Below are 25,253 nucleotides of genomic sequence, written 5' to 3' on the forward strand. Positions count from 1 at the left end.
CCTGTATTTGGCATATTTAGTTATCTCTAGTTTTTTGTGATTGACATAAACGTGTTTTTTCTTTTGCCCAAATCATTGGATTTGGCTGTATTTTCAAGGCTGAGTAAGAGATGATTATAACCTGCCTTTTGGTGGACTAGTACTTTTAGCATATTACAGAGATCATATTTTTAATAGGATTCTCATCTCCTTACTGGTAAACTCCCAACCAAGAGGAAGGAATTCCTAACTTCAACAGTAATAGGAATTGTGTTGAAAAGTAGCTGCACCTTTCCATCTCCCCATCTATAGTTTTCCCACCAGTGTCTGGGTTTTGATAATTATCTTTTGAGAATCCCAATCCTACTATATAGGTTTTTTTTTTAAAGAAGGGGAATGATAAGAAAAGGAAAACAATCAGAAAATCCACCAACCAAGTTAATTTCCATGACCCAAATTATTTTCTTTCACCGCACCATACCTTCCTCCCACTCTCTTTTAGTCCTGAGCATTATTCCTGGGAAGAACTTACATATTTTCTAGAAGTCCATCTGCTCTAACTACTTATCTCCCACCTGAAGTCATAATGTTCCATTTTGAGCATCATAGCCATTTTCACAGCAACTAAATGTGATTTCACACACAGCAGATTATGACTTCTGGGGAGAGTGAGCAGTATAAAATTATTAACCCCTTGGGACAGAGACCCCATTTCACACTAATCTCCTTAGCAGCCAACATAAGACAGGAAAATGAACAGCATAAATGGATTGAGGATAATACAGTATCCAATTTAATAATCTGTTCTAAATGCTTCCAGAACATAATCTCAACCAGAAAGGACAGCTGACACTAAAGAGTATTGAGCAAATTTCCCTGGAAATGGTCGTGCTCATGTGGAGGAAGGACATAGGAATGTGTACCGTACCATGCAAAAAGGAGGACTGGGTCTGTCAAAGGGAAAGTCTTGGGCCACGACAGGGACCACTGGGCCAGTAGGCCTCCTAGAGACAGCATCACAAGAAGGACATAGGAATGTGTACCATACCATGCAAAAAGGAGGACTGGGTCTGTCAAAGGGAAAGTCTTGGGCCACGACGGGGACCACTGGGCCAGTAGGCCTCCTAGAGACAGCATCACAAGATGGATGGCAGTGTTCTGAGTAGACTGAGTCTGAGTGAGCTTTTTGTTTCGCTTCCCTGTGCTTTGAGGAGGAAGAGATAGGTATACAGCACACAGAACCAGGTCTGTGAATCACCACTCTCAACTTCGCTGTGATGAACAGCGCCAAGGATAACCTAAAGGTCTTGTTCATCACCCAAAGCCCTGTAACCTCCAGAACAAGTAAATACCCTATTTTCAGTTTCAAGAAAGTGGCTCAAGAAAGGGAGTTTTTATCAGCAAGAGGAGAGTCAATCCAAATATTCAACTGTTTTTTCATTCTTGCTGTGTTTATGAGACAGGCAAAGAGCACAATGGACTCCATTGTATTTGATTATGTCTGACATTTGTGCCACCTTTTCACACCCAACTTACATTTAGAAAAAAGCTGTTAGAATTGGTGACTGAAAGTTGCTCAGAAATAAAATGTTTCCCTCTGAATCACTGGTAATTTTGGAATCCTCCCTACAACCAATCCACCAAGTCAGGCAACCTTCCTCCTCAAGCACAATGACATTGCATTTTGGTTTAATATTGGCTGTACTTACAGGGTGGGATTTGAAAGCATCTTTGGTCTTTGAGGAGAAGACCACCACTGAGAAATTAGAAGTTCTAGGAATCTAGAATTGTAGCACCCTTCTATTATCCCATTCAATTATTATTATTATTATTATTATTATTATTATTGTGATTCGCCACTTAGCAAGTGTATGGACTTGAAAAAATCATCTAATAAACATTTATTAGTAGCTGCTCTATGCATGACAGCAGAAAATTAGAAGGAGCCAGATGCACCCACTTAATTGGTGTAATCAGGAGTGGTATGCAGCATTAAGGGTGAGAATTGTTAACTTAAATTGTGGCTTTGTGGCTCAGAGGAGTTTTTGCCATCTCAAGGTCTTTTTTTCCCCCTTGAATAGCTACCTATTTAGAGCTTCTATGTTTTCCATTCCCATCTATCTGAATTTTCCCCTTCTTTTTGGAGGGTGGCAAGGGGTTTGATTAGAACTATTTTAATGGATAGGTTCCAAACTGCCCATTATTCTGCCGGACAGTTGGGAGTTTATTCCCTGAGTTTGTTCAGTTCATTCAAAAGACCAACAAAGGGAGGAACATCATCAGGAGAGGCTGCGAATAGTAACAGTAACAATGTTGTCCTCCTGTCAAGTAGTACAGATTGGAAATACAAGTAGCAACCCTCTACCTAGAAAAACCTTTTCCATTTTTCCTGGCTAAATTTACTCATCCTTTAGGTCTCTGCTTAGACATCGTTTTCTCTGGGAAGTCTCAACTGTCCCCACTCCACCCTCAGTCTTACTTTCAACTCTTTTAGGCTTCCTTACCCTGATCTTAGTACTTAATACACTTGATTTTGGACTTGCCTGTTTATTGTGTGTATTCTTTTATTTGGGATGTGGGACTGTATCTTGTCACCTTATATCTCCAGCATCTAATACAGAGCCTGGCATTGAGTAGGTGCTCAATAAAACCCATACTGAATGAATGAATGACTGTCTCACTGAGGTGGTAGGCCTTTTCATACCCCATTCATTTCTGTATCCCCAGTGCCTGTTAGTGTATCAGTTACCTATTGCTGCACACAAACTGCTCTAAAACTTAGTGACTTAAAATAACAGCCATTAATTTAGCCATGATCCTGCAAACTGGCAGCTTAGGCTGGGCTCCACCGGGCAGTTCTCTGGTTTCAGCCGGGCTTCCTCATGGGTCTGTGGTCAGCTTCCAGGTTAGCTGGGGGCTTGTGATCTTTTATCTCCCGAAGGCTAGCCTGGGCTTGTTCAGAAGGCAACTGGGCAGGGTTCCAAGGAGTGTGAAGTATGACTTGCCCCTTGAGGTCTACATTTAGATCTGGCACAGCACCATTTGTGCTGCACTTCATTGGCTGAAGCAATCACAAGGCCGGTCTAGGTTTAAAGGGAGGGAAGATGGACTTCACATTTTGATGGGAGGAGCTGCAGAGGCACCTTGTGGAGGGCAGGGCACAGGGAAGGAAATACTAGAGGACGTTTTGTGCAGTCTACCACACTCAGCAGATAGCAAGTGCTCCAAAGAAAAAAGAGCTTGAATTGCCTGAAATCTGAGAAATACTGGATTTAGCCAAAATCTGGGAGACTCAAAGTAGATCAAGTTTCTGTTTGGTTCCATCACACAGCACTTTCATTACGCTCTCCCCACTCCCCGTGGCCCCCTGTACTGTCACCCAAGCCCTCAGGCCTTTGGGCTGCCCGCCAGGACACAAGCCCTCTGGTCAGCTGATGCCCCATTTATGGCACACGTGATCTAAGCCAGACTCCACACTAGGACCATAGCAGTGAGCGAGTGAGACATAACTCTTGTCCTGTAGTGGCAAAGACATGCTTGAGTAGAAGTGGCAAGTGTGCTTAGTTACAGAGACACATAGGATTGAAGAGAACAGATGACAACTGACCTGTGTGATCTGGTGCCAGGGCCCAGGCCGAGGGGCTACCCAGGGAGGCCATGTGCCCACCCAGGTCCGGGTGGGAGAGTGGTAGACAGGGTGTTTGAGGAACTGCGGGAAGGCGGGAGGCTGAAGTCCCAGGGCCATGGCCCCAACAGCGCCTTTCCAAGGGGGTGGGAGTGCAGCTGAGGGCTTTGGAGCCGGGAGAGACAGAACCCAGTTCACTAAAAAAGTCTTCCTGGTCACAGTTACGTGGATGAGAGGTGTGCAGTGCACTGACATCCATGGTGATCTCCGTCATCCTCAGGCCACCAGCTACCTGCCCCCCAGAAATCCCAGGCACCAGACTGCACACTGAGGTTGTCTATAGCATGGCTCACAGAAGTCTTTTGCAGGCACTTTGGGGCCCTCTGAACCCCATGTTCCACAGTGACTCTCAGCCTTGAGTGCACACAGGCTGCTCTGTAGAGGGGGCAGGGAAGGGACAGCGGGAGCTGTCACGGCTGTGCAGAGGTCCCGCCCTTCCCGTGGCAGCTGAGAGGCTCCCTAACCAGCCCCGGGGGTGCTGATCTCATAGGTGGCGCCGCCCCGCCCCCTCTCCTCGGGCATCTTCCTAACACCCAGGTGTCTGCTGCTTTTACCCTTTCATTGGACATCAGTTTTAAAAGTTTGCAACTTGTCAAAACCTTTTACTACTGTAGGGCTCCTGGTTTTCCAGGTGAAATGAAGGTCTTCCTCTGGCCTTGCCTGGCGGGAGCATCTGTAAGGCCTGTGTCACAAGCAGCTCAGAGTTCTGGGAACAACTGACTGGTAGATTTTTGTTGATGGAGTAAACCAAGTATATGTCTGAAAGCAGCTTCCCCTTTAAGCTTCTGGGGTCCTGGTGGGTCACAGAACAACATGGGGACTGTCCAGCCTCTTCCCAGCAAGCAGTTGGTTCACTGGGTGGCCTGAGTGTCACCACTGCCTTGCCCTTACTCCTGAATGTCGACATTCAGAGTTTTCCTTAAAGCCCAGGTTCTGCTGATCAGTCATATTCACTATCAGGTTACTTGCAGAATGGAGTCATTATCTTTAATGTTTGATAACTGTGCCACAAAGGTAATATAATAAAAACCAAGAAATGTAATTTAGAGAGGCTTTCAACTCAAGCCTCTGTGTGTGTGTGTTTTTACTCTTTCAGAATCCTTGTCCCACAGCTAAGAAGAACCTTGTTTTCTTCCTGTCTCCTGCTTGGGTCACCCCTTTATTTGTCCTCGCTTTTGCTTTGCAATATCCTGCTTTATCTGTGACGGTGGAGCCTCTGTGGGGGAGCTGGAAGCTGGGCACTGGGGACTGAAAAGGCCCTGAGCTGTCTGTGCTGTGGGAGGTGGGGGCTTGTGGCAGCAGTGCAGCCTTGTGGGTTGGACTCTGCTCCTGATGCAAATGAACAATGTGCCCAGGTCTTCTGAGTGATTTTTACTGATTCCCCCAAGCCTGGTTGCCTTCAGGATCTTTCCAGATAGCATTTAGCCTCATAGGAAATGGGTGGCTCTTGGCAGTGAAGAGATTCTTGGGATAAAAGTCTGTCAATAAGGAAGAAAGGAAGATTTCTTTCATTTTTATTTTTCTGTTTAGGAACATGCCTAAAATTGAATTTAGTTATTCTGATCTGTCTTCTTCGAAGAAGCATCATTATGAATAGCTTTTGAATCTGCAAGTCGAAACTGATTTCCCGTGGGCAGAGTCCCCTTGAGAAAGAAGGCAGTTAGACTGTTTGAGTTCTTCCTTTAAGGAGTGTAGACCATAATGGGGGCCCTGTCTTGTATCCCGAGGCGCTGTGGACAGGAAGTCTATGGCAAGGTTCATAAAACACTTACAGCTTTTTCAGAGAAAGGAGCCATAGAAATGCAAGGCAGTGCAGGGCTGGGAGCCTCCCACGGAGCCTTTGGGCTCTCATTTCACTCACGTCATAAAGGGAGAGGACCTGAGACCAGCCCTCACCCCACCCTCCCCACTTACTCTCTTCTCAAGGAAAGAACCAAAGGATCGGAGTCTGCACATAAGAATCCTTCCAACATTCATCTGCAGGCATCGTCTCCATCTTAACATCTTTGAAGGAGCAGGGTAGCTGCCCTCCCAAAATTTGACAGTTTTTCCCTTTCCTTTTCTGAATTGGTTTATAAATAATGAGCTGACTTGTCTTCTTAAGGAGTCAAAGTTAATGAGGCTACCCTCAAACAGCATAAAACTGAACCAGGAGTAGAGCAAGCATTTGCTTTTTCATCTAAATCATTAGATTTCTCTTTCAGGTCTGTTTATGCTGGGAATAGGAGGGGAAAATTGCCAGAGTGTAGGTGAGAAAAGGGGTGAGACAGGTTCCTTCTTAAAGGAAATGTTCGAAGGAGGCCAGGTTTGAGGTCCATGGGCACCATAGTTTTTGCATGGCTCTGGTGTTTTCTTAAATATATCCTGGTCTCTTCCAACTCCCGGGGAAAGCTCCAAGAAAGTTAGAGCCCAAAGTAGTAGGTCACACCAATCGAGACATAAATAATGAAGCGTAGACATGTTAAAAACCTTTATTTGGAGGCAGAGCCAAGATGGTGGCATGAGTAGAGCAGTGGAAATCTCCTCCCAAAACCATATATATTTTTGAAAATACAACAAATACAACTCTTCCTAAAAGAGAGACCAGAAGACACAGGACAACAGCCAGACTACATCCACACCTGCAAGACCCCAGCGCCTTGCGAAGGGGGTAAAATACAAGCCGCAGCCTGGCGGGACCCGAGCGCTCCTCACCCCAGCTCCTGGCAGGAGGAGAGGAGTTGGAGCAGGGAGGGAGAGGGAGCCCAGGACTATTAAACACCCAGCCCTAACCATCCGCACCAGAGCGCAGACACATAGTGCTTGCGTGGTGTGCTGGAAACTAGGGAAACAGGACAGTAAGACCTGTGAGCAGGTCCCGGCAGCCGGCGCCCTGGGACAAAGAAAAGCGAGTGTTTTTGAAAATCTTAAAGGGACGGGGGCCTCACAGCTGGACGGAAGCGTCCCGGGACACTTAGCCCAGCAGGTGGGAATCCCAGGGAACTCCGGGCACCTTAATCCCCTGGGCAGCAGTGCAGCTCAGAGGCCCCTCACAGAGATAAACAGCCTCCTGCCTGTTTCCCCTCCAACGTGGCTCCGCCTTATTGGAACAGCAGACCGAGGCAGGCCATACCCAGAGCAACTGCCGAGTTTAACTCCACAGCAACCGTGGAGCTTAACACCACAGCAGCCGGTTAAGAATCAGAGGCCTCATCTGTGCGCAGCTGCCCAGCACAAGCCGCTAGAGGTCGCTGTTCTCCCAGGAGAGGAAGGCCACAAACCAGCAAAAAGGGACGTTCTCCCAGCAGACATGTGCCATCTTCCCGCAACTACCTCTATCGCTATGTAAAGGCAGAAAAATTAGATACAGACCAGATTAACCCAGACAGTCTCCCCTGAGGAGGAATCTGGGGAGATAGACCTAACCAATCTCCCTGAAAAAGAATTCAAAATAAAGGTCATAACCATGCTGACAGAGCTGCAGAGAAACATGCAAGAGCTAAGGGATGATGTCCAGAGGAGATTACAGAAATAAAACAATCTCTGGAAGGATTTATAAGCAGAATGGATAAGATGCAAGAGGCAACTGATGGAATAGAAACCAGAGAACAGGAACGCATATAAGCTGACACAGAGAGAGATAAAAGGATCTCAAGGAATGAAGCAATATTAAGAGAACTGTGTGACCAATCCAAAAGGAACAATATCTGCATTATAGGGGTACCAGAAGAAGAGAGAGAAAAAGGGAGAGAAAGTGTCTTTGAAGAAATAATGGCTGAAAACTTCCCCAAACTGGGCAAGGAAATAATCGATCAGACCACAGAAGTACACAGAACTTCCAGCAGAAGGGACCCGAGGACAACACCAAGACACATAATAATTAAAATGGCAAAGATCAAGGACAAGGACAGAGTTTTAAAGGCAGCTAGAGAGAGGAAACAAATGACAACAACAACACAAAGCCCCAACTTCTGTGGGACGTAACGAAAGCAGTCTTAAGAGGGAAGCATATAGCAATCCAGGCATACTTAAAGAAGGAAGAACAATCCCAAATGAATAGTCTAACATCACAATTATCGAAATTGGAAAAAGAACAAATGAGGCCTAAAGTCAGCAAAAGGAGGGACATAATAAAGATCAGAGAAGAAATAAACAAACTGAGAAGAATAAAACAATAGAGAAAAATTGATGAAACCAAGAGCTGGTTCTTTGAGAAAATAAGCAAAATAGATAAGCCTCTAGCCAAACTTATCAAGAGAGAAAGAGAATCAACACACATCAACAGAATCAGAAATGAAAATGGAAAAATCACGACAGACTCCACAGAAATACAAAGAATTATTAGAGACTAGTATGAAAAACTATATGCTAACAAGCAGGAAAACCTAGGAGAAATTGACAACTTCCTAGAAAAATACAACCTTCCAAGACTGACCAAGGAAGAAACACAAAATTTAAACAAACCAATTATGAGCAAAGAAATTGAAGCAGTAATCAAAAAACTACCCAAGAACAAAACCCCCAGGCCAGATGAATTTACCTCAGAATTTTATCAGACACACAGAGAAGACATAATACCCATTCTCCTTAAAGTTTTCCAAAAAGTAGAAGAGGAGGGAATACTCCCAAACTCATTCCATGAAGCCAACATCATCCTAACACCAAAACCAGGCAAAGACCCCACCAAAAAAGAAAACTACAGACCAATATCCCTGATGAACGTAGATGCAAAAATGCTCAATAAAATATTAGCAATCTGAATTCAAAAATACATCAAAAGGATCATATACCATGACCAAGTGGGATTCATCCCAGGGATGCAAGGATGGTACAACATCTAAAAATCCATCAACATCATCTACCACATAAACAAAAAGAAGGACAAAAACCACATGATCATCTCCATAGATGCTAAAGAAGCATTCGAAAAAATTCAACATCCATTCATGATAAGAACTCTCAACAAAATGGGTATAGAGGGCAAGTACCTCAGCATAATAAAGGCCATATTTGATAAACCCACAGCCAACATCATACTGAACAGTGAAAAGCTGAAAGCTTTTCCTCTGAGATTGGGAACAAGACAGGGTTGCCCACTCTCCCCACTGTTATTTAACATATTACTGGAGGTCCTAGCCACAGCAATTAGACAAAACAAAGAAATACCAGGAATCCATATTGGTAAAGAAGAAATGAAGCTGTCACTGTTTGCAGATGACATGATATTGTACATAAAAAACCCCAAAGACTTCCCTCCAAAACTACTAGAACTGATATCGGAATACAGCAAAGTTGCAGGATACAAAATTAACACACAGAAGTATGTGTCTTTCCTATACACTAACAATGAACCAATAGAAAGAGAAATGAGGAAAACAGTTCCATTCACGATAGCATCAAAAAGAATAAAATACCTAGGAATGAACCTAACCAAAGAAGTGAAAGACCTATATCCTGAAAACTATAAGACACTCTTAAGAGAAATTAAAGAGGACACTAACAAATGGAAACTCATCCCATGCTCTTGGCTAGGAAGAATGAATATCATCAAAATGGCCATCCTGCCCAAAGCAATCTACAGATTAGATGCAATCCCTATCAAATTACCAACAACATTCTTCAACGAACTGGATCAAATAGTTCAAAAATTCATATGGAAACACCAAAGACCCCGAATAGCCAAAGCAATCCTGAGAAAGAAGAATAAAGTTGGGGGGATCTCACTCCCCAATTTCAAGCTCTACTACAAAGCCACAGTAATGAAGACAATTTGGTACTGGCACAAGAACAGAGCCACAGACCAGTGGAACAGAATAGAGACTCCAGACATTAACCCAAACACATATGGTCAATTAATATTTGACCATGGACATACAATGGGGAAATGACAGTCTCTTCAACAGATGGTGCTGGCAAAACTGGACAGCTACATGTAAGAGAATGAAACTGGATCACTGTCTAACACCATACACAAAAGTAAATTTGAAATGAATCAAGGACCTGAATGTAAGTCATGAAACCATACAACTCTTAGAAAAAAACATAGCCAAAAATCTCTTGGACATAAACTTGAGTGACTTCTTCATGAACGTATCTCCCCAGGCAAGGAAAATAAAAGCAAAAATGAACAAGTGTTACTATATCAAGCTGAAAAGCTTCTGTACAGCAAAGGACACCATCAATAGAACAAAAAGGTACCCTATGGTATGGGAGAATATATTCATAAATGACAGATCTGATAAAGGCTTGACATCCAAAATATATAAAGAGCTCATGCACCTCAACAAACAAAAAGCAAATAATCCAATTAAAAAATGGGCAGAGAAGCTTAGCAGACAGTTCTCCAAAGAAGAAATTCAGATGGCCAACAGACACATGAAAAAGATGCTCCACATCGCTAGTCATCAGAGAAATGCAATTTAAAACCACAATGAGATATCACATCACATCAGTAAGGATGGCTACCATCCAAAAGACAAACAACAACAAGTGTTGGCGAGGTGGTGGAGAAAGGGGAACCCTCCTACACTGCTGGTGGGAATGTAAATTAGTTCAACCATTGTGGAAAGCAGTATGGAGGTTCCTCAAAATGCTCAAAATAGGCATACCATTGACCCAGGAATTCCACTTCTAAGAATTTATCCTAAGAATGCAACACTCCAGGCTGAAAAAGACAGATGCACCCCTATGTTTATCGCAGCACTATTTACAATAGCCAAGAAATCGAAGCAACCTAAGTGTTTATCAGTAGATGAATGGATAAAGAACATGTGTGCATATACACAATGGAATATTTTTCAGCCATAAGAAGAAAACAAATCCTACCATTTGCAACAACATGGATGGAGCTAGAGGGTATTATGCTCAGTGATATAAGCGAGGTGGAGATGACAAATACCAAATGATTTCACTCATATGTGGAGTATAAGAACAAAGAAAAACCAAAGGAACAAAACAGCAGCAGAATCACAGAACCCAAGAATGGACTAAGAGTTACCAAAGGGAAAGGAACTGGGTAGAGTGGGAGGGAAGGAAAGGGTAAGGGTGGGGAAAAAGAAAGGGGGGATAATGTGTTGGGGGGAATGGGGGGGTTGTGCAACACAGAGAAGACAAATAGTGATTCTACAACATCTTACTACGCTGATGGACAGTGACTGTAATGGGGTTTGTGGGGGGGACTTAGTGAAGGGGGGACCCTAGTAAACATAATGTTCTTCATGAAATTGTAGATTAATGATAACAACAACAACAAAAATACCTTTATTTGGAGTGTGGAGAGATTATCCCTTTTCAAACATTAGATGCAGCTCTCTATATTCTAGGAGACATCTGTACACACCTTTGGTTTGACATTTTAACTGAATTCAATTCAACAAATGGCCAATTCAGTCAGCTTCTTAATTGATTTTTAACAAAACTGAACCAGTCCACTGGTTGAGTGAACCCATCATTTGTGCAATATAGTCACAGGCCTAGAGTAATGAATTTTAACTGATCAGTGATAAATGGCTGTGGTCAACTTTAAGGGGCACATCATGGAGCCATGGCAACATCTCTGAAATAATGAAATGAAGTCATAATCCCCACCCTGCAAGGTCTCATTTGATTCTACATTAAGTGGTATTTCCAATCCATGTTGAAAAGTACATGAAAAAATGCTGACACATTCAGATGTGTGGCGGCCCATGAAGGCAGTGGTGAAATCAAACTTTCTGGAGGCTATTGGGACATGAGAGATGATGGATTCTGTTTAGTGTTTTCTTAATTCCTTTTTGGAGACATTACTTTTCAGGGGCTTAGACTAATTGAAAGAAAGATACCCATTAAGTATATTTAGAAACACTCTTCCATCTAGTTTTAAGTAAACTGGATTTGCCTGAAAGAGATTTTTGGACTTCAGTCTGAGGCTGGCTGGCTTTGACTTGATGGCTTTGCGGTATAAGGAGACCTAAATGAGTGTGGAGCTGTTTCAGAGGTTGCCTGAGAGCTCTGATTAGACTTGAACTTGTGGAGACGTCTCTACCTCTCCATTTTTCATCCCTGTAGCCCCTGCATCTAGCCCGATGTTGGTCTCACAGTGGGTGTCCAGTAAAGCTTTAGAGTCCGGCCTTTCACCAGCCTGCGGCACTTGAGTTTATTTACTGAATTTGACTACCTTTGCTGCTAGGACCCATGGCTCTGAGGAAGGAAGCTTTAGGGTCCTGGAAGTTTTGATGTGTTGTCACTTTTTTCTCATGGGCTAAGAAATTTACCTTAAGGTCAGCAAACAAGGAGAGTAGTGTTGTACATGGCGTTCCCCCCTTGGGAGCCAGTGACTTGGCATTGGTGTTGCTGACTTGTGGCTCCTCTCAGGCTCTGTGCTGAGAGGCCTTCCCTGAGATTAACATTCCTTATTAGAAAGTCCTGAATCTCCATGATAACAAGTAGCAGCATTTCGTACCAGAGGCAAGCAAAACAGCTAAAGGTGTTGGGGAGAGCTCTGAGTGGGGATGGTAAGGGTCTGAATAAGGTGCACACAGGATGTGGGACTGGATGTGTGCAGTGAGCACCAGCGTTAGTCCTCGGACTTCTGACCCACGGATCCCCCCATAGCCTTTATGTGTGGGATCGTCTGCTGGGACCTAACATTCCAGAATGTTAGGTCAGAAACCAAACCCATGTTTAGCAAAATTGACCTTCCTTTTCCCTGTCCAGCTGCTGGTTTTCTCCTCATCTTTATTAACTTTGCATCACTTGCCCAGAATTCTATTCCCTCTCCTCCCTATTAATTCATGCCTGTTGCTTTCCTGAAGGGCTCAGCTCTTCCAGAATTCTCTTAACCGCCTCACCTCAGTACTATATAATCTTGTACTTACTCCACACTTAACTTAGGTTTTCTTCAGTGATTGCATTCAAATTTTGACTTCTTAGATAGTGTTTGTATTCTGAAGCAAGTAGAAAAGATCTGCTCAAACTGAATTGGATAAACCACACTTACTAATTTCCAGTTTTGGGGGTTTTATTTGATTCTCAAAATAACTCAGTGGTGGCAATTATTATTCTTTCCATTTTATAGCTGATGAGACTGAAATTCAGAGAGGGCTAATGGCTTACCCAAGGTCACACAGCCAGGTGAGGGGCAGGGGTGGTCTTCTGACTTGATGTCCAAAATTCCATGACCACATGCTGCCTCCTAGCATGGCAGATCAGATGAATTCTGCCTTCAAATGTTAGACTTACAATTAAAAAAAAAAAAGGAAGCCTTCCTTATCAGGAAATATCCTTCCAAACAGTATGTTATTTCAGAAAATAATTTGGCATAAAGGATAGGGTCACCCTCAGAAAAGGTGTTTCTGTATGAAGCATTTACTCAGTGCCAGCCTGGCTCCAGGTACTGAACTGGTTGACAGGAATGGGAACAGTGTCAGAGAAGGACATGGTCCCTGCCCTGCCTAAGGACTCAGCCTCGTGGCTGGCAGGTGGGACACCACAGTGGCAGATGGCCTGCATGCCTGTGAATCTTGAGGACTGATGCCAAGCGTTCCAACTGATAGGCAAATATGACCTTTGTCCACTACCAGGGAGCTTATTCTATACCAAAACTAGTTTCCAGAGTGCTTTCATGGGTGAATGATGAACAAATACATACAATGGAATATTATTCAGTGTCAAAAAATGAAATTCTGGAACATGCTGCATCATATTGCATGAACTTTGAAGACATTATGCTGAGTAAAATAAGCCAGACACGAAAGGACAAATATTGTATGATACCACTTATATGATAGGCAAATTCATAGAGGTTACCAGGGGCTAGGAGGAGGGGGAAAGGGGAGTTAGTGTTTAATGGTGGCAGGGTTTCAGTTTGGGATGATGTACTGAAGATGGTTGGTGGTGGCTACAAAACAAAATGAATATGCTTAGATGCTATTGACTTGAACACGTAAAAACAGCTAAATTGCTAAATTTTGTGTTATGTGCATTTTACCACACACATAAAGATTATTTCCAGAATATTGTCAGCTATACTTACAAACCTGTATAAGGCAAGAGGAAGGTGGAAATGGTTGTAGCCAACAATACTGGGAAAGCAGAGACACGCCACATGTCACTGACTGGTTTTCAGCATGTGGGAAGCCTGGTGCTGAACTGCCTTCTTACGATATGTGAGCTGTTTCCCTAGTGTTCAGAGCAATTCTGGCGAGGGTGCACAAACTGGGCCAGGGTCTGGGTAGCCCTTTTGCAGTTGACTGGGTGATGAGAAGAGCTGTTCTCAGAGTAGTGAGAACATGTGTACTGGAAGCCTGCCTTTGCTTAATGTTCCATGCTATCCAGGAGGCCAGATGGCATTTTATGTGGTTTTCACAACTGTGATTTTGGGTTGATTACTAAACCTGCTTGTGTTTCTAACCCAACTCCCTGCCTCCCGCCTGCCTTTTAGCTTAACCCTGGTTCACAGAGCTGGGTTTGAACAGTCGCATTGTTTCTTTTCTTATTATTATTGTATCAGTGCCAACCTCTGCTACTTTCAGACCTGTTTCCCTGCCCAGGGTCTAGCATAGAAAACAAAATCCTTTTTCCAACAGGTTTGGTCAAATGAATGGTTTTCACTTTGCATTTTTATTCAGTTCTGGATTAATTTTTTTCAAGTTTGGATCGCCTGCCTGATGCGTAATGAGAAGACAGGTTCTGATCCAATACTGCCTTTTCCTTATCTGCCATCATCAGACTGTTTTCATAGGAAAGGCAGATTCATTTTATGTATAATGTAAAAAAAACATAACAAGTAATAAAAGTTATAAAGCAATATTTTCAAAACATTTTTTTGTGCATAAATAATAATTTTCAGGCCTTACAACAGTCCTGAGAAGGAGACCAGCAGGTTCCCAGTTTGAATGAGGAAACACAAGAGTAGTTAAGTGGTATTCCCCAGGGTTGTCCAGCTAATGCTGGTGAGAGCTGCATCTGGTGGTGGTACCTTCTGGGTCCACACTCAGAATTATTTCCGCCATCCTGGTACCTACTGGAAAAGATTTATAACAATTTACTCTAAACAATTTCCACCACTTTGAGCTACTTCCCAGGTCATTGTTGTCCTTTATTAAATAAGTCATTAAGTCCATTTGACCTTTGCAATATCCTCTTTCATGCTCTTTGTTTATTAGTAACTCTTGTGACAAGGGCCTGCACTTGACACATTGTAATGGACTTTTGCAAATGAGTCAGAGATTAAGCTGTCTGTGCAAAGGGACCCTAGGATAGTGGGCTGCGCTCCAGGCTGAGGACCTGTCTTGGCTTCTTGACCTGGTTTTCTAGTGCCCAGCAGGGGACCTGGAGGATGTCAGACGTTTTAGAAGCTTCTGAAGACTTCTCGTAGCTCTGTTGAAAACACAACCCAGCAGAAATTATGGCAGGAGGACCAAATGTATCATCTTCATTTTCCTATTTCTGGTTCTTTGCTCAGTGCTGAATATAACAGGGACTCATTAACTATTTCTTGAGCAGAAACTCTGAAGATACCAGTTTCTTCTTGTGGAGAATTGCTGTATATTCATTTGGCCAGTGAAAATTCATTTTGTTAAGATTTCAGACACAGCTCATTCATTACTTCTCCCCCCACTCTGAAAAGAGGTGTTTTGGGTCTTTAATTTGAGTTCCTCTTAAAACACAACCAGATCCTCTCATTGGTAGGGGCACAAATGAATTAAAATCTCACTAAAACACAGTGCAGTACAGTGTCTATCCCCCAGACCCTCAGCTGTGGTTTCTGGTGCAGCCCTGCTCCCCACTGCCCATAGTGCTCGGGAGGTGAGTCCAGGGCCGCCTGGCTGTGCATTCTGGTTTATTGCTGTGATGGATCTTGGAGCTCAGCTTGAGCAGGGATCATCCTGTTTCCTGTTGGAATTGATTTTCTGTCCAACGTTCATTTCCTACTATACATTCCTTTGGGGTCAGAGCAGCTTTGTCAGAGAAAAGCAGGACTTTCTCCTTTGGAGATATTTCTGAATCCTCTTTAGTGGTGTGTTTACATGAACAGCCAGCCAGGCAGTGCAGTAAAGTGGTCACCCGCCAAACCCTGGCTGTGCTGCGGGGTCATCCCCCAGGGACTGGACTCCACTGGGTCCTAGCGCCTGGGCTGGAGGTCCAGGTTGTCCTGTCCCTTGTCCTGACCCATAATTTGTAGGCACTTCTTTGTGTATCAGGTGAGATTTATTCCTGAACCCTCCGCTGCAATGCTCTTCAGAAGAGAGGAATGTTGTATTGCTGTAATCATTTCGAATGTTTACTGCTTTATTAAATCAATCTGGCTCAAAGCTTAACCACAAAGCTGTATCGGATCTCAAAGTCACTGTGGTCCAGCCCTCTGCCTTCTGGTGTTGCCAGATTATTTACCAATAAATATTAAGATTGCTACCTCCAGATTATTCAACAGTTGTCCAGATGTGTGAAAACTACATCCCTGTCACCTTAAGAGACTAAGTGGAACCACCGCCGTACCTGTTTCACTTCCTGTGTCCTCAGTACCCACTTCAGTCTAGCTGCTTGATCTCATTCCCATCTGCGAGGATTCTAGGATGTTTTCATCAAGTGGAACAGCAGTGCCAATAATCATTTTTATTAACTTTACCAAAGACAAGGAATTTTGTTTGATTGGTTATTGTGACTTACATAGGTACATCTTCAAGCAGTCATTTTCTGTCATGTTTTTGGATTTATGCTTAGCAGACTACATCAATCCGTTTGCTGCTTTATCATCAAAGCCCTGTTTGTTGTATGTAATACAGTAATATATCTGCCAGCATATTATTATCAGTAGTAGTCAGAAATGTCTAATGTGAATTTACTGTAATGCCATAAAAGGTACCAGCCTAATAATCCCCTTTTGGGAGAGAAAGTTGAGGATGTGGTAAATGTATGAGGGACTTGTTTTGGAGTTATTTCTGAAACATGGTGGTTGGTAGTACCCAAACATATTTAAATAAACTGAGACATATGAAAGCATCTGACCTTATTCAGCCATAACTCGGACATTGTGTTATTTGGATATGGGATTGAAGGGAGGTAATTCCATAAGTTCAGCAACAATGAAGGTAGTAGCCTGCTGATCACATTGCTCCCCACCCCTTTTCTGTGGCACCAAACAGTAAGAAACATTGAGGGTTTCCCCAGGATATCAGGGAGTTGTGGTTATTTCTTCCAGAATCTGAAGAAGCACAGGATGGCAGAGGTGGGGAATGGCCACCCATGTGGTGATTAAGAAAAATGGAATAAACCAAGAGATTTGACTTTTACTCTTAGTTCTGCTTCCAACATGGTCAGTGACCTGGAGCAAGTTTCTTGACTTTGCTGGACCTGTAAAAACAAATTATCAGACTGAATGTCTTTGAAGCTCTTTTCTAATTCTGACATTGAATTTAATGCATCAACTTACTTGATTTATTTATTTAATGTTAGCAGAATTAATTTGGACTTGCTAATTATTTGCATCTGAGCAACTATGCTTGCACACCTGAAGAGTATCTAGTAGTGGTGGTTCTTCATATTTATATTAAGTAAAAGTGCTGTGAAGGAAACGTGCAGTTCCCAAATGCAAAAATTAGAAGAAACTTCTCCTTTAGAACAAGTGTATATAAAGGCATTACTGCTGTGCCGGACCCTTCTGCCCCTTTAGCAAGTTCTGAGGTTTCAGAGTTATTACTGGCTCTTGTACCATGAAATGACATCCTGTTTGGCTCTGTGACACAGATAAAGAGGGGAGGAAGTGTGGACCTGTGAAGATACTCATACAGGTGCTGGCTTTCCCACTGAGCAAATGTGATGCTTCTCAAGTTTATGACTTGGTTGAAAAATTTCCAACTCTGTAATCTTCCCTGTTCCAAATGAGGCTCCCTGGGTGGGGGTTTCACAGAGTAGCAGATAACCTGATACTAAAGAAAAATTAAAAAGCACTCCAGTTCTGGAAGTATAAATCAACCACGTACTCAGGGAACAGGTTTTACACTGTCTGTCGGAGAAAGGAAGAGCACTAATAACTAATAAGTCTTATGGATTCAGTCTCCTTCTGTGATGCTGGAGAGCTAAGTTTTGGTAATTCCCTCGGGGGAATGCTTCTAACCACGGAGGACCATGGAGATCACAGTGTCTCACTCTGACAGGCCCAGGTACTGGACAAGACCATGGAAAGGCTCCAAGTGATGGGCAGTTAGGAGGATCTTTTTATCCAGGATGGAGCTGGTATCGCTGCAGATTCTGCTCTCGAATCCTCAGAAATCTCTGCCTGCGCTGCCTCTGAGGAAGCAGAGTCCCGTTTCTTCCTCACTCTTCTCCTTTGGGTTCTGGACCTCCTCCCTCTGTCCACTTTCACTGGGACTGTGCTTCACCTAATTCACCAGTTGGCAGACAAGCCCAAGTTGAAATAAAAATCAGTGATCCCACAAGCCTCTCTCATTGTGCTAACTGCACAACTTTTGAAAGAAAAACCTATGCTTGCCACATCCACTGCTTCACAACCAGCTCACTTCCTGATCTTTTGCAGTTGGTCATAAATTCTTTACACTGTCGTGGAACTGCTGTGCTCAGTGTGCCAGTGACCTTCTGGTTATCAGACCTAATCAGCTATTCCTAAGCTCCTTTGTGAGCCCTCACTGTTTTTGACTTTGTTTTTTTAACAGCATCTAATACCATTGACTATATTTCCCATTTGGAAAACTTCCTTCTTTGGCTTTACCTCATAGGGCTATGATGAGTTTTAAATCAAGTGATGTATGTAAAGTGCTTAGAAACTGCTCACATGGACTTCATAAATATTATCTGCTGTCGTTGTTTGGGGTTACCGTGTTTTCTGGTTTTTATGTTGCCCGCCTCTTTCTTTTCTGTTGGTTTTTATTCTCTCTGCTCCATGAATACAGACACCTCCCAGTTTGTGCTTCTGTCTTTAGCCCTCTTCTCTCTTAAAATGGGCCCAGATTGGATCTACTCTTAAACTGGTGAGCTCTACACTTTGGAGACCTCTCCCTTGGACAGGCCGTTCTCCAGGTGTGCAGGGCCTGCTGTGTGCTCGGGGCCGTAAGCAGTCCTTGTTGTCAGCAGTGAGTCCATTAACTGTAGGTGGTCAGACTATCCCTCATCATGTCCTACATTGCTCTCCCTCACACTTCCCCTTCAGTGGTGTTGGACTAGATGTGGGCATTTCTGACATCCTGTTGGGCTGTAGTACATTGAGTTTCCATTTTGTAGTTCTCAGTCATGTCTGTGTTTAGTTACATGATTGCTAGGGGTCCTTGTGTAGAAATATCTCCCTCTTGCCCATTGTGCCTCCCTTGGGCCCAGAGGTTGCATCTGAGGTGAATATATTGTCTGGTGTCCAGCACCAGAAGCTTAAGCATAGGGGAGGAGAAAGGTATAGGGTCAGAAACTAGACTGTGGAAACTTTTCTAAGCTATTGATTTGAAAAAATCACCAACGTGCTGGAAAAAGGAACCAATCTTGTTCCTGTTCTTTCTGTAGAAACTATCACAACACTGTCACCATGTGAAGAGAAACTCAGAAGCACACTGACAAAATATGTAGCAAAAACAAATGCACAAGGGACAACAGAAGGAAACCAGATAAATTGGACTATGTGAAAATTTTTAAAAATTTTCTTCAAATGGCACCATCAAGAAAAAAAAAAGCAACCCACAGGATGGGAGGAAATTTTGCAGATCATTTATCTTGTAAGAGACTTGTGTCTAGAATATATAAAGAACTCTTAAAATTCAAAACTAAAAAGACAACTCAATTAAAAAATCAACAAAGGATTTGAATAGACATTTCTTGAAGGACGATATATAAATAAGTGGTCATTAAATACATTGCAATGATGCTCAATATCAGAGAAATGCAAATACAAACTCAATGAGATACTGTTCATACCCACCAGGATGACTAGAATAAAAAGACAATATGAAGTGTTGATGAGGATACAGAAAAATTAAATCCTCATACACTGCTGGTGGGAATGTAAAATGGTGTGATGCTGTAGAAAACACATTGACAGATCCTCAAAAAGTTAAATATAGAGTTATGTGACCTCAGAAATTCCACACCTTGGAATATACCCAAGAGAAATGAAAAAATGCATCCATACACAAACTTGTACATGAATATTCATAATAGAATTATTCCATAATAGCCAAAAAGTGGGAACAATCCAAGTGTTCTTTAGCTAGAAAAATGGTTAAGCAAAATGTGGTATATCCATACAATTGAATATAGAAAGGAATGAAGTATAGTTGACACTTGAACAACACAGGTTTTAATTGTGTGGGTCTATTTATATGTGGATTTTTTTCAATAAAGGAAAACTTTTTGGAGATCTGTGACATTTGAAACAAGTTTCTTTTCTCTAGCTTACTTTATTGTAAGAATACAGCATAAAATAAATAGAACATAAAAAATATGTGTTAACCAATTATTTATGTTATCAGTAAGGCTTCTAGTCAACAGTAGTCTATTAGTAGTTAAGTTTTGGGGGAATCAAAAGTTACACGTGGATTTTTTATTGTGTGTGGGGCTGGTCCCCCTCACCCCGTGCTGTTCAAGGAGCAAGTGTACTGATATATGCTACAATAAGGATGAACCTTGAAAACATTATGGTAAGGTTGTATGGTTGTACTTTTGTGAAATGGCCAGAATAGGTGAATCTGTAGAGATAGTAAGTAGATGAGTGTTTGCCCGGCTCTGAGGTGGAAGAGAGTTTTATTTAGGCGGATGAAAGTGTTCTAAAGTGGGTGATGGTTGCACAACCCTATAAATAATCTAAAAGACATGGAATCATACACTTTGGGTGAATTGTATAGTGAATTATATCCCAATAAAGTTGTTTTGAAATGAAGAAAAAAAAAGTATTACAGATGTGTGTGTGTTACTCTGAAATTTAACCATTGCCTTCTTAATAAAGTCCAAACTCCACAGCTTGGCTGTCAGGGCATGTGTTCTATAGAAGGCATTTTTCTTCCCTTACCTATACATTTGTAAACCTTACCCCCTTTTCAAATGCCATAATCATTAACCTGGATGTGCCATTAATCTTCCCCTGCCAGACAGATATTTCCTTCATTCCTCTCTCAGAGCCCTCAGCATAAGCCTGCCTTGTATTGCATTTGTCTCCATACTGGTCCTATTATCTACATCTGATGAAGAGCTTTGTAAGGTCAGGGAGTGAGCCTCCTCATCTGAGCATCCCTCAGCCCAGTTGGCCCCTAATCTTTTCTGGCTGGTACGTGATACATTTTATCACTTGACAGAATGAATGTGTTGTGAAATTATTAGAAATGATCCTAGATATGACACTGTCTTTACCTACCTCTTTCAGAAGGGTCTTTCAAGAGCAGTGTGAGATCAGATGTATCCAGACATTTTTTGGGAACTCTTAAAACTCTAACTGTGCAGGGTGTTATTATCCTCTGTAACCCTGGTAACTATTCAAATTAGCATCAATTAACTTTTGGCAGCACTCGTAAGATTCCTTATCGTCTACATTAGTTTGTCGGATGAGGTAATGCCCTTTTTTGGGTACAGTTGTCACTGAAGAGATTGGCAGCGTTTCGTAGTCATAAACAAAACTGTCTCATGTGCGGGACCATGACAAAGAGGAAATAGGATGCCAGAAGCTCTGTGAAAACACTTTAATCCACTTCAGCAAGAAGGAGCCGTGATCTGGTGAATAAATGAGTGTTCTTGGCTCCTCTGCTAGTGGGTGGCCCCCAGAGACTCCTGCTGCTGGGGGACAAGCCCCTGACACCCATTCAGGTTCAGTTTAAAGCTGCTTTTCTCTAGAGACCTTTGTTTTTTAAAAACAAAACTCTTTAAGTAAATATATTGATCAAACTTAAAATGTTTCCAATATACAGAAATGCACAGAGATTGATTTAACAAACCTATCATCTGTGTTTAACAAATGCTAGGTTGTTTTACAGTATCTGCTTCGGGTGTTTCTTTTTCATGAAAGACATTTCGAGTACAGTTAGTTGAGTGTTTCCTCTCAAATCCCATTCTCCTTCCACCTCCTCATAAGTAGCTGTTATTTTCGTCCAGGAATGTTTCACTGGTTGACCTTGCAGTCCAACATTGGTGTCAATTGTTGACTCTTGAGGCCATTTACTGCTTCAGAACTTTTTATCTGCTTATTTCCAACATCCAGAGCCCACCATCAAACCCATTCATTGTGGGAGTTTTCTCCTGAGTTGGTGTAAATCAGCCTCTGAGGAAGGGGAGGACACTTGACACCACATTCCTGGAATTCTGGGAAGAGGAGGGGGAGGCTGTATGGTTTTGTCTCTGAAATACAAAAGCTTGGTGACACCTAGGATGTTTTGGAAGTGGCAGGGATGGTGCACTTTAGCAGACCATCAAAATACAGATCAACCCAGCTCGGTAGCAGTTTTGGGGGCAATGACAAGGCACTTGGTCCTGGAGAGAGGAAAATGCAGTAACCCGTGGGACTGTGTGCACACCCAGGTGTGTCTTGTTGACATATATACCTGCCTCACTGTAAACAAACAGGAAGTGTTTCTTTAAAGCACATGCAGTGGAACAAAAACAATGATGAGGCGAGGAAGTGGAGATGGGGAGGGGACAGTAAGCTCCTGTTTAAGGTAAAATTAGCACAGGGAACACAGGCTATTTGGTATGACCTCAGATTTGGTCACTAGCTTTAAAGTCAGTGAAAGAAATTCAAAGGGATCAGTGGCACAATTTAGGGCCTTTAAGATAAAAGCAAACCAGTTGCCCAAGGGGAAAGCAGCTGTTTCTGGCACAGATGCCTGGGAGCCATTTCCCTGAGGACTGGGGGCATTGGGCCATGGGGGTGGGCTGAAGGGCAAAGCATGCAGTGCTCAGGATTGGTGTGTATGATGTACAGGGAGCACAGCTGAGGGGCAGAGGGCTCGTGTGATCGGGGGTGCCTGGTTGCCAGGGTTATCACTGCCAATCATGCTGCCGCTGGCATTATGATAGTTAATGTTATGTGTCAACTTGATGGGCCATGCATTCCCAGATATTTGTCAAACATTATTCTGGGTGTGTCTGTGAGGGTATTTTGCATGAGACTGATATTTGAATTGGTAGACTGGGAAAGCAGATGGCCCTCCCCAGTGTGCATGGGCCTCATCCAATCAGTTGAAGGCCTAACTAGAACAAAAAGGCTGGCCCTCCCTCAAGGAAGAAGGAACTTCTCCTGTCTTGCATCTGGGGTATCCCTTTTCCATGCCTTCAGACTTGAACTGAAACACGGGCCCTGACTCTGGAACCACACCACCGGCTCTCCTGGGTCTCCAGGTTGACAGCTCACCCTGCAGATATTGGGACTTGTCAGCCTCCATGATCACATGAGCCAATTCCTTAGAATACATCTCTTCCATAGACAGTGTGAAATCTTGTATGTGTATGTGTAGACACACAAGTACACCCTGTTGGATCTGTTTCTCTGCAGAACCCTAATACGAGCATTCCATATACCATGGGCCTTGGTGCTAGTCGTACAATGTCTTTGGGTTTGCATGCTTTCCAACTTAGATCATTGCATGATGGGCGATTTTGTATTCTCTTATCTATTAACGGTCAGTATTCTAGTATCAGTAACAATGTTCAGAACAAGTTCACTTAAGCCTCCTAACAATATTCTAAGGGAATTCGGGCAGGCCGAGGTTAGGGAACAGGTCCAAGGTCGCAAAACTAAGAAACAGTGTGATGTTTTCAGGACCCTAATCTGATTAAAGCCAATCTTACACTTCCTCTTTGTGGAGAAAACAGGAGTGGACTCAGGGAAGACAATTTAGAGGCTGCATCTTCCCCTGGGAAGGAGGGACGGGCGTTTGTGCAGTGTGGGTCCTTCCATCATGTGGCGTGTGTGGGCGGGGACAGCACCCCAGGTGACCCCGAGAGGGCTCAGGGAGAGCAGGCAGCCGCCGCAGGACCGGGGCGGCACCCGGGAGCGTGGGGCTGGCTCTGCGGAAAGGCCCGCTCAGCGCAGCTGCAGGTGACCCGTGGGCACCGCCAGGCTGATTTTCCTGGAGCCGCCTGAACTTTAGATGTACTTCCCAGTGTCTCCTTGCAAAGCGGAAGTGGGAGAGAAGCAGCTAGCTTCTCCCTCAGGGAGTCGCTCTCTGCACCTGATTTCCCTTTCAGAATATCCGCTTTTCTGGATCCTAACCTCCACTCAGAAGCGGCCCCGTCACCTGGGGATCAGTACCCCCGGAAGGCCATGTATCCTGTCCTTGCGGCAGGAGGACCCTGTGAGCTGGGTCTGGAGGTAGTTCTCAAGGCACCAGCCTGTGGGTTTTGCCTAATAAAGCCGATCCTGCTGTGGAGGCTGGTCACCTCTGCAACTGCGTTCGGGTGCATCTGGGGGAGTTAGTCTCTCCTGCTCTACCTGGAATCACCCTTTAGGTCAATATCAGGCAAGCCGGGTCATGTGTGGCTATAGGTACATCAGACGGAGGGCCTCCGGTGTGCCGGGGCGGCCGGTGAAGGGAGACAACTTATTCAGGCTGCAAAGAGCCCAGCGCTGAGAGCACAGCCAGGCACCCTCCAGCGTGGGATGATGGGCTCCGGATCACAGGATCCTTATGAACCACTTCCTGGCCTGGCGCTTCTGCCACCTCCCTGCCCGCCAGGTAAATACTGCTCAGACACCAGCTTCTGATTAAAGCTACATGATAGAACTTGTACCAAGGATGCAACTGATGGCCCATGTCAGCTTGTTGGAGTTAAAAAATATATTTTAATTTGTTTAGCTCTCTGGGGAAATTATCTGAGCCTGCATATGATAATCAACTTTCACATGAGCTTTCAAAAAACCTGATATTATTCTAGCCACAAAATGAGACTTTTAATCTACATAAATATAGAAGAGTCCTCCCCTCCCCAACTTTTTTTTTTGAGAGGAGGGGAGATTTAAAAATTCTAATTCATTCCTGCCCTTCTTCCCGAGGATACTCTCATTAGCTGTTGCAAAAAAGCCAGTAGTACCTTGTATAACATTTTCACACCTGTTTTCCCTTTTTATTCCAAACTTTACACCAAGTCTTAAGGTTAGGACTGGTGGCAAGCATTGCTCCCCCTTTTTCTAGAAGAAAATGGGTCACTGGGAGACTGAGATTTGCCCAAGTCCACATAGCTAGGGGTTGTAGAGTTGGGACTAGAACCCCATTCTTTTGGCAACAAGCTCAATGCTCTTTCATCCACCAGGCTGCATTACAGTAATAATAGTAATAAAGTGTAAAAGAGAATAGAATCCAGGATTAAGATGGATTTGAAACATATTCTACCTGGATCAGTCAGGATAAGCTAGGTTGTGATGACACCAAATTCCAGTGGTTTAACTTGTTGATGCAAAGTCTTGTGTGGGTCCAGGTGACTCTCTAGGGCACTGCCCACATTTCTGCAAACCGCTTTGATTCCATGACCCACCCGTATCAGCATAAAGCCTCAGGGGGCACTGGGCAGGAGAGAGGACTGGAGTGTTGGCTTTTAAATGCTTCAGTCAAGAGATGACGATGTTCAGTGCCATTATGGGGCCTGCCCAGCTGCACAGGAGTCAGAGACATTTTCTTCTGAGTGTTCTGGAAGGGGAGGAAAGCCAGCAATA

At 43.4% G+C, this 25,253-nt stretch overlaps 1 protein-coding gene across 2 annotated transcripts in view; it reads left to right on the forward strand.

Moving 5' to 3' along the window:
- The window catches only part of KIF26B (kinesin family member 26B), a 425,993-nt gene that overhangs the window by 96,016 nt on the left and 304,724 nt on the right, over window positions 1-25,253 (forward strand). The window lies entirely within an intron of this gene.

Source organism: Manis javanica, chromosome 11 (genome assembly GCF_040802235.1).
Source record: "Manis javanica isolate MJ-LG chromosome 11, MJ_LKY, whole genome shotgun sequence".
In the NCBI taxonomy this organism is placed as follows: Eukaryota; Metazoa; Chordata; class Mammalia; order Pholidota; family Manidae; genus Manis; species Manis javanica.